Here is an 18,271-nt window from a genome sequence, read left to right as displayed (position 1 = left end):
TTTGTTGTTGTTGTTGTTCCTGATGTAGATCTTCTCTCGCCTCTTCTGGCCTGGTGGGGAGGGAGAGGGCCATTATGGGGTTTGCCTCAGGTGCCTAAATGTCTTGGGCTGGCCTTGGTAACAGGGCCGTCTTAAGCGCCCCTGGCGCCGTGGTGCGCCGGATCCCTCCGGCGCCCTCCGCCCCGTTTACAAGCGCGGTGGGTGGGCGCCGCGCACCGTGTGGCTACCACAGGCGCTGCTGCACAGTGGGCGGGTGGGCGGGCAGACACAGCACGGTTGCCATGGCCACAACTGCACGGCGGACCGGCTGGCCGGCCAGCGGGCGGCTGCAGCTCGCGGCGCCCTCCTGGCGGGCCAGCGCCGTGGTGCCCTGCGCCACCCAGCCGGCCTGTAGGGCCGGCCCTGCTTGTTAAGCAGGCTTAGTGCCGGCAGCAGGATGTATGTCCTGAGAAGGTGCAGCCTTTATTTGCACAAGTCCTTGCTGGAGGGTGGCTGCTGCTGTGGCTCCTTTCTTCCCTTGCTGGGTTGTGGAATCCTAAAGCAGCGGGCCTGATCTCCGTACTCTTGGGTAAAGTGCCTTCATTACATGCTGACACAAAGCGAGGGGCCACCCATGTTTTATTTGGCTCGTATCCCATTTGCCAGTCCCTGCCTCCTCTCCTCTGCTGCCACATACATGCCTTCTGCTTGCAAATCAGGCCTTTGGGAGTTGCCTGCCCCCTGAATTCTCCATCTTCATGCCCCTCAGAGACATCATGTAAACTGGAGCTAATACCCCAGAGGACAGGATCACACTTCAAAATGACCTTAACAGATTAGACAACTGGGCCAAAGCAAACAAGATGAATTTTAACATGGAGAAATGTAAGGTACTACACTTGGGCAAAAAAAAAAGGAGAAAGGTACAAATACAGGATGGGTGACACCTGGCTTGAGAGCAGTACATGCGAAAAGGACCTAGGAGTCTTGGTAGACCACAGACTTGACATGAGTCAGCAGTGTGATGCAGCAGCTAAAAAAGCCAATGCAATTCTGGGCTGCATCAATAGGAGTATAGCATCTAGATCTAGGGAAGTAATAGTACCAATGTATTCTGCTCTGGTCAGACCTCACCTGGAGTACTGTGTCCAGTTCTGGCCACCACAGTTCAAGAAGGATACTGACAAGCTGGAACGTGTCCAGCAGAGGGCAACCAAAATGGTCAAAGGCCTGGAAACGATGCCTTATGAGGAACGGCTTAGGGAGCTGGGTATGTTTAGCCTGGAGAAGAGAAGGTTAAGGGGTGATATGATAGCCATGTTCAAATATATGAAAGGATGTCATATGGAGGAGGGAGAAAGATTGTTTTCTGCTGCTCCAGAGAAGCGGACACGGAGCAATGGATTCAAACTTCAAGAAAGAAGATTCCACCTAAACATGAGGAAGAACTTCCTGACAGTAAGAGCTGTTCGGCAGTGGAATTTGCTACCAAGGAGTGTGGTGGAGTCTCCTTCTTTGGAGGTCTTTAAACAGAGGCTTGACAGGCACATGTCAAGAATGCTTTGATGGTGTTTCCTGCTTGGCAGGGGGTTGGACTGGATGGCCCTTGTGGTCTCTTCCAACTCTATGATTCTATGATTCTATGGTCACTACTGTCTGGAGCAGGAGGAGAGTGTTACAGCATCTTTCTCCTCCCACCCCCCCCCCACAACCCAAAACACATATTTACCAGAGGAATGTGCTGGGCTCCTGCCACAGATATTCCTGCCCCTGACGACATCCTCTTCCTCTCCATTGTGTCTGGAACAATGTTGGGAGGTGCGAGCTGCACAGTTTAACCTCTTTGGTGCCCTGGTGCCTTGAGCCACTCGTTAAGAACTTGAAAACCAAAATGGAGCCTGCTGGATCAGGCCAGCAGCCCATCTAGTCCAGCCTCCTGTTCTCACAGTGGCCAACCAGACAGGGCCGGCGCGTCCATTTAGGCGAACTAGGCAGTTGCCTAGGGCGCCAAAATGGAGGGGGCGCTGGCCAGCTTGTGGGGGGGGCGAGTCTCCCTTCTCCCCAGCTCACTGTGGGGCAGGGGAAGGGCTCCGTCTGGGCCACTTTCCCCCACCCCACCCCACAGTGAGCCGGGGAGAAGGGAGACACGCCCACCCCTGCGAGAGGTGGTGACAGGATCAGTGCCCCGAAAGCGCTCCTTTCGGGGCACTCATCCTGCCGCCGCCTCTCGCAAGAGCAGGCTTCCTCCCCCCCCTTCTCTTTCTCCCTTCTCTCTCTCTCTCACGCACCCACCCACCCACCCCTTCCTTCTCTCTCTCTCTCTCACTATTTCCCTCTCACCCCCTCCTCCCTCCCACCCTCCCTCCCTCCCTCCCTCCCTCTCTCTCTCTCTCTCTCTCTCTGACTCTCTCTCTCTTTCCCTCTCATCCCCTGGGGGAGCCAGGAGGTGATCTCGCCTAGGGCGCCAAAAACCCTAGCACCGGCCCTGCAACCAGAGGCTCATGGGAAGCCAGGGAGCAGAACATGAGCACAAGAGCATCTTTCCTGGGGAAGGAATGGGAACTGGGGCAAGGGGCAATAGGTGGGTGAATTTCAACTGGCACAACTGGTTATTTCTTGCCATGTCTGCTGTAAGAGGCCTGGATTTGCTGATCCAGGATGGGGAAGAAGCTACTCTCTTCTCCCAGACACACACATCCTAGTGAGATCTCCTCCTACCCTTTGCTTTGGGGCTGCACTCTTAGCCTGGCCTTTTGGGGAAGCAGTGTGAGAAGCAAAAGCAAGTCACAGTGGCAAAGAGCAGCTCCTCTGCTGCTGATGTGTGCGACAGAGGCAGCCCGGGTTTCCATCCAGCAGTCCATGAAATCCTCCCCCTTTTAAACCAGAGAGCATCTCTCCAGCCAATGAGGCTGAGGGTACATGATGTAATCCTGGCTTGAGAGCAGTACATGTGAAAAGGACCTAGGAGTCTTGGTAGACCACAGACTTGACATGAGTCAACAGTGTGATGCAGCAGCTAAAAAAGCCAATGCAATTCTGGGCTGCATGAATAGGAGTATAGCATCTAGATCTAGGGAAGTAATAGTACCATTGTATTCTGCTCTGGTCAGACCTCACCTGGAGTCCTGTGTCCAGTTCTGGGCACCACAGTTCAAGAAGGATACTGACAAGCTGGAACGTGTCCAGAGGAGGGCAACCAAAATGGTCAAAGGCCTGGAAACGATGCCTTATGAGGAACGGCTTAGGGAGCTGGGTATGTTTAGCCTGGAGAAGAGAAGGTTAAGGGGTGATATGATAGCCATGTTCAAATATATCAAAGGATGTCATATAGAGGAGGGTGAAAGGTTGTTTTCTGCTGCTCCAGAGAAGCGGACACGGAGCAATGGATTCAAACGTCAAGAAAGAAGATTCCACCTAAACATTAGGAAGAACTTCCTGACAGTAAGAGCTGTTCGACAGTGGAATTTGCTACCAAGGAGTGTGGTGGCATCTCCTTCTTTGGAGGTCTTTAAGCAGAGGCTTGACAGCCATATGTCAAGAATGCTTTGATGGTGTTTCCTGCTTGGCAGGGGGTTGGACTGGATGGCCCTTGTGGTCTCTTCCAACTCTATGATTCTATGATTCTAATCCAGCAGCTCTGGGGGAAATTTTAACCCCTGCTTTACACCATCTGTATACTTAACCTCCCAAGTAGATGAGGGTCTTTGCCAGGCCAGCCCACCCATGAGCCAAGGTGAGGCAGCAATGCCAGTTGCTGGAAATTGCAGGAGGAGGGAAAGTGCTCTTGTGCTCAGGTCCTGCTTTGGGGCATCCCATAATGGGCATCTGGTTGGTCACTGTGGGAACAGGGTGGTAGTCTAAGTGGCCACTGGCCTGATCCACCAGGATTTTCTTGCAATCTTACGTTTACGTTCTTAAGACTGCTACATTCTTAAGACCACAGACGTCCAGTGATCTACCGGTAGATCACGATCTACCTGTTGGACATTCCTGATCTAGGTTACAAAGCTATCATCTTTCATCACACAGTTTGCATGGAGACTTCTTTTCAAACAAGCACCTGGAATTTTAGCATGCCATATTAGCCTAATATCAGTCTTTTTCTTTTCTGTCTGTATTGTGCAGTGTTTGCTGGGAACTGGGGAATAGTACCACTGTATTCTGCTCTGGTCAGACCTCACCTGGAGTACTGTGTCCAGTTCTGGGCACCGCAGTTCAAGGAGGATACTGACAAGCTAGAACGTGTCCAGAGGAGGGCAACCAAAATGGTCAAAGGCCTGGAAACGATGCCTTATGAGGAACGGCTTAGGGAGCTGGGCATGTTTAGCCTGGAGAAGAGAAGGTGAAGGGGTGATATGATAGCCATGTTCAAATATATAAAAGGATGTCATATAGAAGAGGGTGAAAGATTGTTTTCTGCTGCTCCAGAGAAGCGGACACGGAGCAATGGATTCAAACTACAAGAAAGAAGATTCCACCTCAACATTAGGAAGAACTTCCTAGCAGCAAGAGCTGTTCGACAGTGGAATTTGCTGCCAAGAAGTGTGGTGGAGTCTCCTTCTTTGGAGGTCTTTAAGCAGTGTGGTGGAGTCTCCTTCTTTGGAGGTCTTTAATCAAGAATGTTTTGATGGTGTTTCCTGCTTGGCAGGGGGTTGGACTGGATGGCCCTTGTGGTCTCTTCCAACTCTATGATTCTATGATTCATTCTGGTGGGGAAAGCGGTGGGGAGCATGAGGTGACAAGTACCTTCTTGTTAGCATTTCAGAACTTATAGGCAAGTATCCATCTTCATATTAACAGGGGGTGTTTACATGAAGGTTGACATGAATGCAAACTTGGAACATACACAGGGCTGAAACTCACTTGTAAAAACTGCAGCATTCCCCTCCTCATTGCAGACAATTGTTTGGTTTGCCTCACAAGGCAGATCTACTTACAATTTCCAAACCCAAAAAGTCACCCTTTGAAATCTCCACTTTCCCGAATTTTGTGATGCATTTCTCCAAGTCGAAAACAGATCCAAATTTTATGATATAACATACAAAAACGATTTTGTGTTCCTGAACTTATTTGTCATTTCGTATTGTATTGTTTAATTAATGCTTTGTAGTTATTTTAAATTTATGTGGAGTGCCTTATCTGAGTGGATGGAGCAGCTGAGTGATTTCATTGTTCCCGCAGGGGGGCAATGACAATAAAGATTATCTTATCTTCTTATCTGTCTTATCTTATCTTATCTAATCTTAGTTCTTTACACAGTGGCAGGATTTTCCCAGTTCTTAAATCTCAAATCCTAATATGTGTTCAGATTCACATAGTTCCATAAACTTCTTAGTGGTGGTTTTTTCTTGTAATTCTCTCCTGAATAAGATGACAGGCACAGTTCCCTTTTCAAAACAACTTTTTTTCCCCAAGCACATTGTGAGAATATGCTGCTGTTACCAAACAGCAAAGAACAGAAATAGATCCTGCACGGACATAATTCATCTTAAACTTCACCTTTTATCAGTTTATCCCCTCATCACTTAAAAGACTTCAGCCACTTCCCTAAACTCCTCCTGCTTTGCTCCTGGAGATGAATTAGTTTCCAAGTTTTCTTTGGTGGTCCACCAGGGGTTTTAGTTGTATTTGGGCTACCAGCCTAGGACTACAAAAGCATCAAGGATCAATGCAATGATCTATGTCTACAGAGCTTGCCTAGTGAACTGGGGCAGTAGTCCCCATTAGAGCAGGAGGTCTCTACTCTCCCCTCCCCATGAATACTATTTTTTAAAAATAATATTTTTATTAAGTTTTTTCAGAATACAGGAAAAACAAAAAAAGAACAAAAAAGCATTACAGAAAAAGATAAAAAGATAAAAGACTGAAAAAAAAAATACAGAATAAAAAAGAAAAACATATGACAAATTCTTTGAATATTTACATTGCAATTGTGGACCCCCTCGGGATCCCTTCCTCTGTGGTTCTTAATCACATATCTACTTTAGCAAATTCTAACCCATTTTAATCACCTTGTATAATCTATTTTTAATTCTCAATTTCACATATTCAACTTTTCCACGGTTTATTTACAACCTAATTCTGCTCTTAATATATCACTTTTGCATATATATTTTTACATATAGCTTAAAATCTTTCCATTCTTCTTCCATCGCTTCCTCTCCCCAGTTGCGGATTCTCCCGGTCATCTCAGCCAGTTCCACAAACTCCATCATCTTCATCTGCCAGTCATCAATCGTTGGTAGTGTTGGTAGTTTCCAGTTTTTCACAATTAAAATTCTTGCTGCCATCGTCGCATACATAAAAAAAAGACACATTTTTCTTTGGAATCTCATTTCCAATAATGCCCACTAGAAATGCCTCTGGTTTTTTAACAAATGTGTTTTTCAACACTTTCTTGAGTTCATTATAAATCTTATTCCAGAAGTCACTTACTAGTGGACATGTCCACCACATGTGGTAAAAGGAACCTTCTTCTTACATCTCCAGCACTTGTTATCATGATTGTGATATATCTTTGCCAATTTTACTGGTGTTAGATACCATCTGTACATCATCTTCATTATATTTTCTCTTAAAAGACTACACACAGTAAAGTTGATATTCTCATGCCACAGTTTTTCCCAGTCCTTTATCATAATATTATGCCCAACACCCTGAGCCCACAAGATCATAACATTTTTCGTTTGCTCATCTTTCGTATGCCACTCGAGCAGCAATTTATACATTCTGGAAAGTATTTCTGTCCTTGGCTCTATCAATTCTGTTTCCAACTTTGACTTCTCGCGTTGAAAACCAAGTAACCTATCTAATTTAAAAATTTCAGTTATCTGACTACCCCATGAATACTAAACACAGGCTCCACAAGAACTGAACAGAAGCTCTGAAATATCCTTTCCCAATTGCAGGGGATGAGAGTGTGGTAAGAGTTCTGCCTCTCCCACAATTCCAGGGTGGACCCCAGTAGGGCCCATGTCTCCAGCATCGTAGAGCCACTCAGTCAGCATGGAAAGCAAGCCCACTTTAAGAAGACTTACAGATATCACCCTTTGTGTTGGTTCAGAGTGAAAGCAGGTGCGTCAGCCACTGAGGATGGGCTCCTAGGGTCACTCTGGAAAAGAAGGGAAGACTGAAAACACATGCAGTCCATCCCTATGGGATTTGTGGAATATAATTAAAACGATATAAGGACAATTCTAGTAAGAGGGAGCAAACCCCTATGGAAATCCTTTCCTTTAGAAACAGCCAGTTCCATGAAGCATGCTAGAATAATAATATTTTTCTTAGAAAAACGCAGTCTCCACCTGCTGGCAGGAGAAAATAAGGAGGAAGACAATCTGTGCCATGTTTCACTTGTAAATGGTGGAAGTATGCGATTCTGCTGAGAAATATCCTGACGGGGACCACTGGGAAGAAAGACTCTGGTGGCCAGAGATTTTGTTTCAATCAAATATATTTATTTATGTAATAATAATAATAATCAACCTTTATTGGCATCAAACAAACACGCAAACAAAACAATATCAGATTAGTACTATCACTGTGGCAGACGCTGTGCTAAGAGAGAGAAGGGAGTATTCCGCTATCCGCTTTCACAACACTGGGGCTTCTAATAATTCAGACGACTGCAGAATATAACAGCGAGAAAATAGCAAATGAAGATAATGAGCCACCGTTCTGGTGAGCACCTGGTCCTTCCCCAACAATAGGAATTGCAAGATTTCCCGCTCTGGTCCCCTACTGGGGATGCAGAGCCGGTCCAGGAATTGTTGACGAAGGTCGTCGTAAAGTTTGCAATGAAGAACCATATGTAGAAGGCTTTCCTCCTGGGGGTCATGACACGGACAGATCCTCTCACCCTCCACCCTGCCGGAGAACCTTCCCCACAGGAGATTTGATGGGTTTGCGTTGAACCTGGCCAACGAAAATGCCCTTCTTTCTTGAGGGTTCAGTAGAAAGTCGAGATAAAGGTAAAGGTAAAGGTAAAGGGGCCCCTGACCATCAGGTCCAGTCGTGTCCGACTCTAGGGTTGCGGTGCTCATCTCGCTCTATAGGCCGAGGGAGCCGGCGTTTGTCCGCAGACAGCTTCCGGGTCATGTGGCCAGCATGACAAAGCTGCTTCTGGTGAACCAGAGCAGCGCACGGAACGCCGTTTACCTTCCCGCCGGAGCGGTCCCTATTTATCTACTTGCACTTTGATGTACTTTCGAACTGCTAGGTGGGCAGGAGCATGCAGGGATTCGAACCACCGACCTTCTGATCAGCAAGCCCTAGACTCTGTAGTTTAACCCACAGCACTACCTGGGTCCTTAGGTTTTATTTCATGTGCCCACGGGAGGTGGAAAAGAAGGGGGGAACATGTATAAACAGAAGGGGGAAAAGAAAGGGGGAACATGTATATGTATAAAAAGGTAAAAAGGTATGTATGTATACACCATTGCAGATAAACAAACCCCCTCAAAGCCATCTTTAAAATACCCCTTCCCTGACCCCCACGGGCAGCTGTGTCTTGATAGGCTTCCCAGGTGACGGGGAAGCAGCGCATGGCTTCTCAGCAGCTGCTAATGGATCACACTGAGCTGATGGTGTTTCAGCCAGGAGCAGCATCAGAGCTGCCTAGGTGGGGGGGGCTAAAATAAAATCATCACCCCCCCACGATAAACAATTTGGGCAGCAACCCACCTCCTCCCCCTCCGCCTCCTCCACCCCCGGTGGAGTACAGGATCAGGTTTAAGGTGCTGGTTTTGACCTTTAAAGCCCTATGCAGCTTGGGACCCTCGTACCTATGGGACCGCCTCTCCTGGTATGCCCCGCGGAGGACCTTAAGGTCCACAAACAACAATATTCTGGAGATCCCGAGCCATAAGGTGGCTAGACTGACCTCTACTAGAGCCAGGGCCTTTTCAGTACTGGCCCCAACTTGGTGGAACGCTCTTTCCCAGGAGACCAGGGCCCTGCGGGATTTGTCATCTTTCCGCAGGGCCTACAAGACAGAGCTGTTCCGCCTGGCCTTTGGGTTAGACTCAGCCTGACCCCTGTGTTTTCCTCCCTCATGGCTTGGATTTATGGACTACTTGAAATGAGGCTGCACTTTAAATTTTAATACTGTATTTTAATCTGTATTTTAATTAATTGTTTTTATGTTTTATTGTAATTCTGTTAATTTATTATTAATTATTATTATTATTATTATTTTGGTGCTGAAGAGGTTCTGTAGCCCAGAAATAATAATACTAGTGGTAATTATTACCACTAGTAATAATAATCACCACTAGTAATAATAGAAATAATAATACAGTGGTAATAATTATCATTACTTCTTTATATTCCACCCACCTGGCAGGGTTGCCCAGCCAATCTGGCAGGTTCCAACACATAACATAATAAAATGTCAAACACTATTAATTGATACTATTAATAAAAGTAATAATATTTTAATATAAAAGTCATAACTTTACAATAAACAACTTATATCAAACAAAGCAACATTCAAGAACCCTTCAGAATCTAGTAGCAAACAGTAAAATTAAAATTTATTCAACAGTTCACACTTATCAACCACAATAAAGAATTACCAATCTACAATCAATAAACATAACAGCAAATCACAATGCATAAAATACCACAAAACATACAAAAGAATGTAAAAGGATCAAATTGAGAAACAAAGACACACAACTTAAAGTATTTTAAAGTGGATCTCCTCCTAGTGGCCAAATTCTCCCCACCGAACAGCAAAGTCCGGGGGGGGGGGTTCTAAGCAAGGGAGTTCAATCTTTGTGTAGAAAAGAAGTGAAAAGTACACAGCCACGGGGTGGGGGGGGGTTCTAAGAGCCCTTCCCCGTGAATTAAAAGCATCAACCCCCCCAGAAGATCTCCTCCTAGTGGCCAAATTCTCCCCACCCAACAGCAAAGTCGGGGGGGGGGTTTCTAAGCAAGGGAGATCAATCTTTGTGTAGAAAAGGAGTGAATAGTACACAGCCACTGGGGGGGGGGTTTCCCTAAAAGCCCTTCCCCGTGATTTTAAAGCATCAACCCCCCCCCCAGAAGATCTCCTCCTAGTGGCCAAATTCTCCCCACCCAACAGCAAAGTCGGGGGGGGGGGTTCTAAGCAAGGGAGATCAATCTTAGTGTAGAAAAGAAGTGAAAAGTACACAGCCACGGGGGGGGGGGTGTTCTAAGAGCCCTTCCCCGTGATTTAAAAGCATCAACCCCCCCAGAAGATCTCCTCCTGGTGGCCAAATTCTCCCCACCCAACAGCAAAGTCAGGGGGGGTTCTAAGCAAGGGAGTTCAATATTTGGGTAGAAAAGAAGTGAAAAGTACACAGCCACGGGGGGGGGGGGTTTCCCTAAAAGCCCTTCCCCGTGATGTAAAAGCATCAACCCCCCCAAAGAAGATCTCCTCCTAATGGCCAGATTCTCCCCACCCAACAGCAAAGTCCGGGGGGGGGGGGGGTTCTAAGCAAGGGAGATCAATCTTCGTGTAGAAAAGAAGTGAAAAGTACACAGCCACGGGGGGGGGGGTTCTAAGAGCCCTTCCCCGTGAATTAAAAGCATCAACCCCCCCCCAGAAGATCTCCTCCTAGTGGCCAAATTCTCCCCACCCAACAGCAAAGTCCGGGGGGGGGGGGGTTTCTAAGCAAGGGAGATCAATCTTTGTGTAGAAAAGAAGTGAAAAGTACACAGCCACGGGGGGGGGGCGGTTCTAAGAGCCCTTCCCCGTGAATTAAAAGCATCAACCCCCCCAGAAGATCTCCTCCTAGTGGCCAAATTCTCCCCACCCAACAGCAAAGTCGGGGGGGGGGGGGTTCTAAGCAAGGGAGATCAATCTTTGTGTAGAAAAGGAGTGAATAGTACACAGCCACTGGGGGGGTTTCCCTAAAAGCCCTTCCCCGTGATTTTAAAGCATCAACCCCCCCCCCAGAAGATCTCCTCCTAGTGGCCAAATTCTCCCCACCCAACAGCAAAGTCGGGGGGGGGTTTCTAAGCAAGGGAGATCAATCTTAGTGTAGAAAAGAAGTGAAAAGTACACAGCCACGGGGGGGGGGGTTCTAAGAGCCCTTCCCCGTGATTTAAAAGCATCAACCCCCCCAGAAGATCTCCTCCTGGTGGCCAAATTCTCCCCACCCAACAGCAAAGTCAGGGGGAGCTCTAAGCAAGGGAGTTCAATATTTGGGTAGAAAAGAAGTGAAAAGTACACAGCCACGGGGGGGGGGGTTCCCTAAAAGCCCTTCCCCGTGATGTAAAAGCATCAACCCCCCCCAGAAGATCTCCTCCTAGTGGCCAAATTCTCCCCACCCAACAGCAAAGTCCGGGGGGGGGGGTTTCTAAGCAAGGGAGATCAATCTTTGTGTAGAAAAGAAGTGAAAAGTACACAGCCACGGGGGGGGCGGTTCTAAGAGCCCTTCCCCGTGAATTAAAAGCATCAACCCCCCCAGAAGATCTCCTCCTAGTGGCCAAATTCTCCCCACCCAACAGCAAAGTCGGGGGGGGGGTTCTAAGCAAGGGAGATCAATCTTTGTGTAGAAAAGGAGTGAATAGTACACAGCCACTGGGGGGGTTTCCCTAAAAGCCCTTCCCCGTGATTTTAAAGCATCAACCCCCCCCAGAAGATCTCCTCCTAGTGGCCAAATTCTCCCCACCCAACAGCAAAGTCGGGGGGGGGGGGTTTCTAAGCAAGGGAGATCAATCTTAGTGTAGAAAAGAAGTGAAAAGTACACAGCCACGGGGGGGGGGGGGGTTCTAAGAGCCCTTCCCCGTGATTTAAAAGCATCAACCCCCCCAGAAGATCTCCTCCTGGTGGCCAAATTCTCCCCACCCAACAGCAAAGTCAGGGGGAGCTCTAAGCAAGGGAGTTCAATATTTGGGTAGAAAAGAAGTGAAAAGTACACAGCCACGGGGGGGGGGGGTTCCCTAAAAGCCCTTCCCCGTGATGTAAAAGCATCAACCCCCCCCAGAAGATCTCCTCCTAATGGCCAAATTCTCCCCACCCAACAGCAAAGTCCAGGGGGGGGGTTTCTAAGCAAGGGAGATCAATCTTTGTGTAGAAAAGAAGTGAAAAGTACACAGCCACGGGGGGGGGGGTCTAAGAGCCCTTCCCCGTGAATTAAAAGCATCAACCCCCCCCCAGAAGATCTCCTAGTGGCCAAATTCTCCCCACCCAACAGCAAAGTCCGGGGGGGGGTGTGTTTCTAAGCAAGGGAGATCAATCTTTGTGTAGAAAAGGAGTGAATAGTACACAGCCACTGGGGGGGGGGTAGGGTTAGAAGTGAAAAGTACACATAGCTGAAGAAGTTGGGGCTTGTTCCTGGGGGGAACTTTGAGGAGTCCTGTGGAAAAACCTACAAATTTTCTTTAAAATCAACAGAAGTGGTGACTCATTAGAGGAAAGGAAAGGAGGCAAAAGTTTGTGTCTTAGAGGAACACTGAGGAGGCTTAGTAAGATAACCTGAGGTGTCCACAGGTTGCCAGCGTGAAAAGGGGCAAACTTTTACAGTAAGGGGGAATCAGGCTGAGAGGGACCCTTACTGGTGGCAGGAGGTTATTCTTTCACACAGCCTAGAGCAGGGGTCCCCAGACTACGGCCCCCGGGCCGGATGCGGCCCAATTGGCCTCCCAATCAGGCCCGTGACGACCCCCGCCGCCCGCTCTAATATGGCATGCTGTACGCCGGATCCCTCGGACAATAATGCGAGATGAGTGCACAACCACAGAGTCGGTCACAACTGGACCTAATGGTCAGGGGTCCCTTTACCTTTAAAAGTGTCCGGTCTTGGAAATGATCAAAGACTTTCTGGGTGATGTGGAGGGCTGAAATGAGAGGCTCCTTCCCAGCTGCCCCCCCTTGTCTCCTCCTGCTTTCGGTGCTGAGGAGGCTCTCCAGCCCAGAATATGCACCCAATCTAGAACATGATTTGCTTCATGAAGGGATGAGCATGCATCACATGTCCTTCTTTGCAAATGGTTCATGAAGTGCAGAAAACTGGTTGCAGCCTCCAGTTGTGGCTCCATAGAAGGGATGATGCTCCTGTCCCCACTGGAGAAGGATCCAGAATTGGCCTCCACTGTCAAAATGTGTTTAAGGAAGAGAATCTTACTTGGCTACAAGGGATCGCTGCTGCTGCTGAAGAAGAAGTTTCTCCAACATGAGGCAAAGGTTATCTCTGCAGCAAAATCTGGCATTTCCAGCCTGTGGCAACGTAGGGAAGGCGGGAACCTCACACACAGAGGAGCCTAGGGAAGGAAAGGAGGACAATTTAGGGAGAATGGGAGGCAGGATGCCCACTTGAGGCTTCCACTACCTTGTGAATCTGCTTAGCAATTGCAAAACTTAGAGAGGTGTATGCTAAATCTGTCTGCACCGCCCCCAAACAATCTTTTTGTCATTGCTCTGCACCTGGGCCACTTGCCGAGGCTAGTCTGCCTTAATTGGTGACAATTAAGTGAGGAGGCAAAAACATGTATGCTATCCAGAGCTCCATTGAGAATATAGGGGCAATAATACGCCGGCTCCCTCGGCCAATAATGCGAGATGAGCGGGCAACCCCAGAGTCGGTCACAACTGGACCTAATGGTCAGGGGTCCCTTTACCTTTACCTAATAAACCATAAATAAATATTGAGTCAACATGCTGCCTTCAAGGAAGGGCCCCCAATGTCATTTGGCACCCTCCCAAAAGCTCTGTGAGCTTTTGCGGTGAAGCTGCCCTCTGGACTTGGCTTTCCTAGGTGCAAAGCCAGGAAGGGACCCTGCGAACCCACCCCAGCATCCCTGACAGTGTGCTGTCATGCAGCATTTCATAGCATTTCATGACGTGTGCATCTCATGCAGCATTTCATAGATGTGTGCAACACACAAGCAACAAGCTGGGACAGGCCAGAAGGTCATGCCAGAATTAAAGGACACATTTGTGGCTGCGGATCATAGAGGCATGGCAGTGTGTGCAACCTTTTTTTTTTTTTTACAATGGATTGGTCTGTCTGGACTGCAGTGAAACTCTGCTGGCTATGACTACTAAGGACACCTTTGCGAATTTCACACACAGAAAAGGAAGAGCATTTCCTATGAAGCGTTAGGACTCCCAGTTGCTCAGGGATGTTCTCGGAGCTTGTGAATCAATGCCCCAAGAGACGCTGCAGCCAGAACCTTCATTAACGCTTGAATAGTCCCTCCTTCCTCCAAGGGAGAACAAACAGGTGGACATAACAAAATGTTATGGAGTCAAGTGGTCACTTTGATGTCTGAAGGCAATCGTGTGATTTTCAGCTCTTTTTGACGCATCTAAGGATATTCAAATGTTTGTTCCATTTCAAGGGACAGAAAAAAGAGAATCTGGACCCATCCACACTGCAAACTTAAAGCACATGGCTCCCCGCAAGAATCCTGGGAACTCTAGTCTACCCCCGTGGAGCTACAGTTCCTGGGAACATTCACAAACTACAGTTCCCAGTATTCTTTGGGAAAGTGAAGACACTTTGAATATGTGGAAGGGGCATAAGCTCATTTCTGGTGTCCTTGTTGCCTTGGGGCTGTCACTCCAGTTGTGAACCTGATCAGAATTTGCTTTACCATGTTTGCTTCCTATTCCAGCACACACACACCTTTTCTCCCCCCTCCAGCATCTGCCCAAGCTGGTATTGAACTGATTGCACTGCTGCTCATCACCCAAATCTCTGTGTGGTGCAAGATGCCAATGGTTCTAGGCAATCAACCAGATATTGTGTTTCCTTCAGACTGAAGTGACTGTGGTGTCTTTATGATACGTAGCTTGTTCCCTTCTCTATCAGAGCCAAGGGGCATCAAGTCCATAGAATCATAGAGCTGGAAGAGACCACAAGGGCCATCCAGTCCAACCACCTGCCAAGCAGGAAACACCATCAAAGCATTATTGACATATGGCTGTCAAGTCTCTGCTTAAAGACCTCCAAAGAAGGAGACTCCACCACACTTCTTGGCAGCAAATTCCACTGTCGAACAGCTCTCACTGTCAGGAAGCTCTTCCTAATGTCCAGCATCCTGCTTGCCTCAAAGACCAATCAGATTCCCACAGGATGTCCTCAAATGGCTCTCTTAGGGGGTCAGTGCTTCGGCATATCCCTTTCCTGCGTGCTTCACTCCTCCACTGACCAAGAATGGCAAGCTGGGCTTTCCATGAAGTGTTCTTTGGTCAGCAGAGAGTGCAGCATGGAGCCCCGCTTGGTGCAGACATCAGGCTCCCTGGGGTCTCCCCTCCAGTCTAGTACAGGGTTTGCCCAGAAGCCTCCCAAGAGTTGGGTATCTTCTAGGGCTCTCTGTTCTGTTCAGCAGAACGAGGCTGCGGGCCAAGCAAGGCAAGGCAGGTGGAGAGGGAGAAGGAGACTCTTGAACTCCCCCTTGTGACAGGAATGGGCAGTTCACACCTGAAGCGACCAAGAAGCCTTTCAGCCAAAGCAAGCACAGCCTCTGAGGAAGGAGGGAGGACCATCTCCTCTGGCATCCTGTTCTCAAAGCCAGGTGCCCTGAGTGAAATACCCCCCTCGCTGCTACCAATCCCCAGCCACTGGGATGCAGAAGCAACACTGACTCCAACAGTGGAGGAAAACATTGACAATGCAGCTAGTAGCCACGGCTAGCTGAAGTTTTCCCTGGAGCATCTCAACACACCTGCCCCTTCCCTGTAGAGAAAAAAATGCTTCAGAAGCTGCAATCTTGCCAGAAAGGAAAGGGTGGGGGCACACACACAATGGGCATAGCCAGAGGGCAGGTAGGGCAGCTGCCGCTCCCTAAATGAAGTAAATAAATAAAAATACTTAACTAAAACTAGAAATTGTAGAAATATTTTGACAGCTTTTCCTGATCACCTGGGGTCAAAATTAAGTATCCAAAAGAACTGTTAAGACATTTCATTCTGAATCTGCCAGATTTCACGAACATTTCCCCATGGAAATGAAAAGCGCCAGATCATGTTGCGCTTTGGGAAACTTTCTGCTGCGCATTCAGGCGCCTCTGCGCGCAGCCACCACACCAACTGGGCTCCCCTGAAAAAGCTTCCGGGTCCTAAACCTGACCTCGGCTTCCTCTCGGGCAGCCCTGCTATCCCGACGGCGATTGTCAGCGGAGGGGCATTCCCACTTCCCAGTCCCGCCCGGAGACGCCCGCGATTGAACCCGGAGCCTCTGCATGCAAAACCGGGTCTCCACGCCCGAGCTGTACAGCATCTCTCACCCTCTCGGCATCAAAACATCCAGGGCTCCCCTCCCCCCCCGCATCATGTACAAGTTTCCCCCTCGGAGTGCGCAGAAATGCGTTTGCAAAGGGCAACATCAAAACTGCAGACGGCAGTAGGAGACTGCTCTGGTTTCTTACTTGGGAGAAAACCCAGCCAGGAGGGCGGAATTAATTCCGAATCCCATTCCCAAATAATAAAAAGCGCAAGGTTCACTAAAACTTGCCTCCGCCCCCGGCAACTCCAGGAAAATTTGCCCGGGATCGGGACGCTAGGAGCAAGGCCGGCACCTGCTGGCACCGAGGAGCAGCGGTGGAAAGTGGGGTGCCCGGCGCCTGGCCAAGGAAAGGCAGCTTTGGAGGGCCGGGGGAGGGGCACCCAGGTGCCTTCCTCGAGTCGAGGCTATGTCCGGGCTCAGCCCCAGCACCTTTTTCAGCCAGAAAAGTCGCAGACCCCTGGTCCGTCCCCACAGACGGGCACTTCAGTTCAACCTTCCTTGAGGACTTCCGATGTCCGGAGCCGACCAGACGTCCCCCAAAGCCATCACCACCTGGGGCCGAGAGCCAGAAGCCAATTTGGGGGGCTGGCTCTGAAGTTGCGCAAGCCTCCGGAGCTGCTCAACGCTGCAAAGTTGCCAGCCCAGCCCAGCCCACCCCACCGGACCGCCGCCTGCGCCGCCTACCGCGCTATCAGGAACTCACCTGCCCCGGAACTCTCGGGCAGCCACTTGGCGCCGGGCTGGAGCGCCTGGAAAGCGGCGCGGACGCGCTGGCAGGTGGGCTCCGCCCTGACGCTGAGCAGAGCAGCGGCTAGGATCGCGCAGAGGCGGAGTGGACAAGGAGGGGGCGCCGCGACTGGCGCAGCTGCCCCGCTGCCCTTCATCTTAGCCTCCGGGCGGCTGCCGCGCTCTACCGCTGCCCTCGGTCGTGCATTCCAGGCCCGGAGGAGAGGAGACGGCAGCCAGTCCGCCAGTCAGCGGGCGATCGAGCTAGAAGCGCCACAACGGCTGTCTGGACCGCAGCGCCAGGCAGACTGAAGCAGCCGCCGAGCCGCAGACGCCGCTCCAGCACTAGAAGCCGAGGTCCACGCTGATTGGTCCCAGCGGCACGCCGCCCCCTCCTCACTGGCTCCGCGCAAACTTTGCCCGGAGGAGGAAAAGAAGCGGCGTGGCAGAGGAAGGGCGCAGCCCCAGAAGGCGCGGTGCGCGCCCGCCACAAAGATGAGAGGCTCCGGCTCCGACCTGCGTCGCCATGGGCGTCCAGAAGATTGCAGCGCGGCGAGTGCCGATCTCATCCGGAGGGGTTTTAAAGGGCAGCTCCCCCTCCCCGCTTTCCCTTCAGCACCTGCAAACCTCCCGTGGCGATTTCTGCAGCTCCGACGTCCATTAAAGGCACCGACGGCGCGCCGGGCTCGCGGGTTTCCCCCTGACCCGACCGGTGGGTGGGCCGTAGGGTTGCCAGACTCAATAGTGGACAGGACTTCTGTGCCTTTAATTGCCCTGCTCTCTTTTGAGTCTTGGAACTTAAACAAAGGATCTGCTGGTTTCTCTTTAAGGTTTCCAGACTCAAATGAGAGCAGGGCAATTAAAGGCACAGAAGTCCTGTCCTCTATTGAGTCTGGCAACCTAGTGGACCTAGCTGTCTCCTCTTAGGGAGCTGGGTATGTTTAGCCTGGAGAAGAGAAGGTTAAGGGGTGATATGATAGCCATGTTCTAATATATGAAAGGATGTCATATGGAGGAGGGAGAAAGATTGTTTTCTGCTGCTCCAGAGAAGCGGACACGGAGCAATGGATTCAAACTACAAGAAAGAAGATTCCACCTCAACATTAGGAAGAAGTTCCTGACAGTAAGAGCTGTTCGACAGTGGAATTTGCTGCCAAGGAGTGTGGTGCAGTCTCCTTCTTTGGAGGTCTTTAAGCAGAGGCTTGACAGGCATATGTCAAGAATGCTTTGATGGTGTTTCCTGCTTGGCAGGGGATTGGACTGGATGGCCCTTGTGGTCTCTTCCAACTCTATGATTCTATGATTCTATGAACCAGCTTCCAGCATCAAACACAGTCTCTCCATTTCAGGGGGTCAAACTCTGC

General features: G+C 49.6%; 1 long non-coding RNA gene across 1 annotated transcript; it reads right to left on the bottom strand.

The window, feature by feature from the left end:
• Positions 1 to 9,397: 9,397 nt before the first annotated feature.
• On the bottom strand, positions 9,398 to 17,250 carry LOC148686535 (uncharacterized). Its single transcript, XR_015948747.1, has 2 exons — positions 16,885 to 17,250; positions 9,398 to 13,212 (listed from the first exon to the last, which is right to left on the bottom strand). It is a non-coding gene; the product is annotated as an uncharacterized LOC148686535 (long non-coding RNA).
• Positions 17,251 to 18,271: the final 1,021 nt, after the last annotated feature.

This window comes from Zootoca vivipara, chromosome Z2, assembly GCF_965207765.1.
Source record: "Zootoca vivipara chromosome Z2, rZooViv2.hap1.1, whole genome shotgun sequence".
NCBI lineage: Eukaryota > Metazoa > Chordata > Lepidosauria > Squamata > Lacertidae > Zootoca > Zootoca vivipara.
This window is presented reverse-complemented; position numbering and strand designations above follow the sequence as displayed.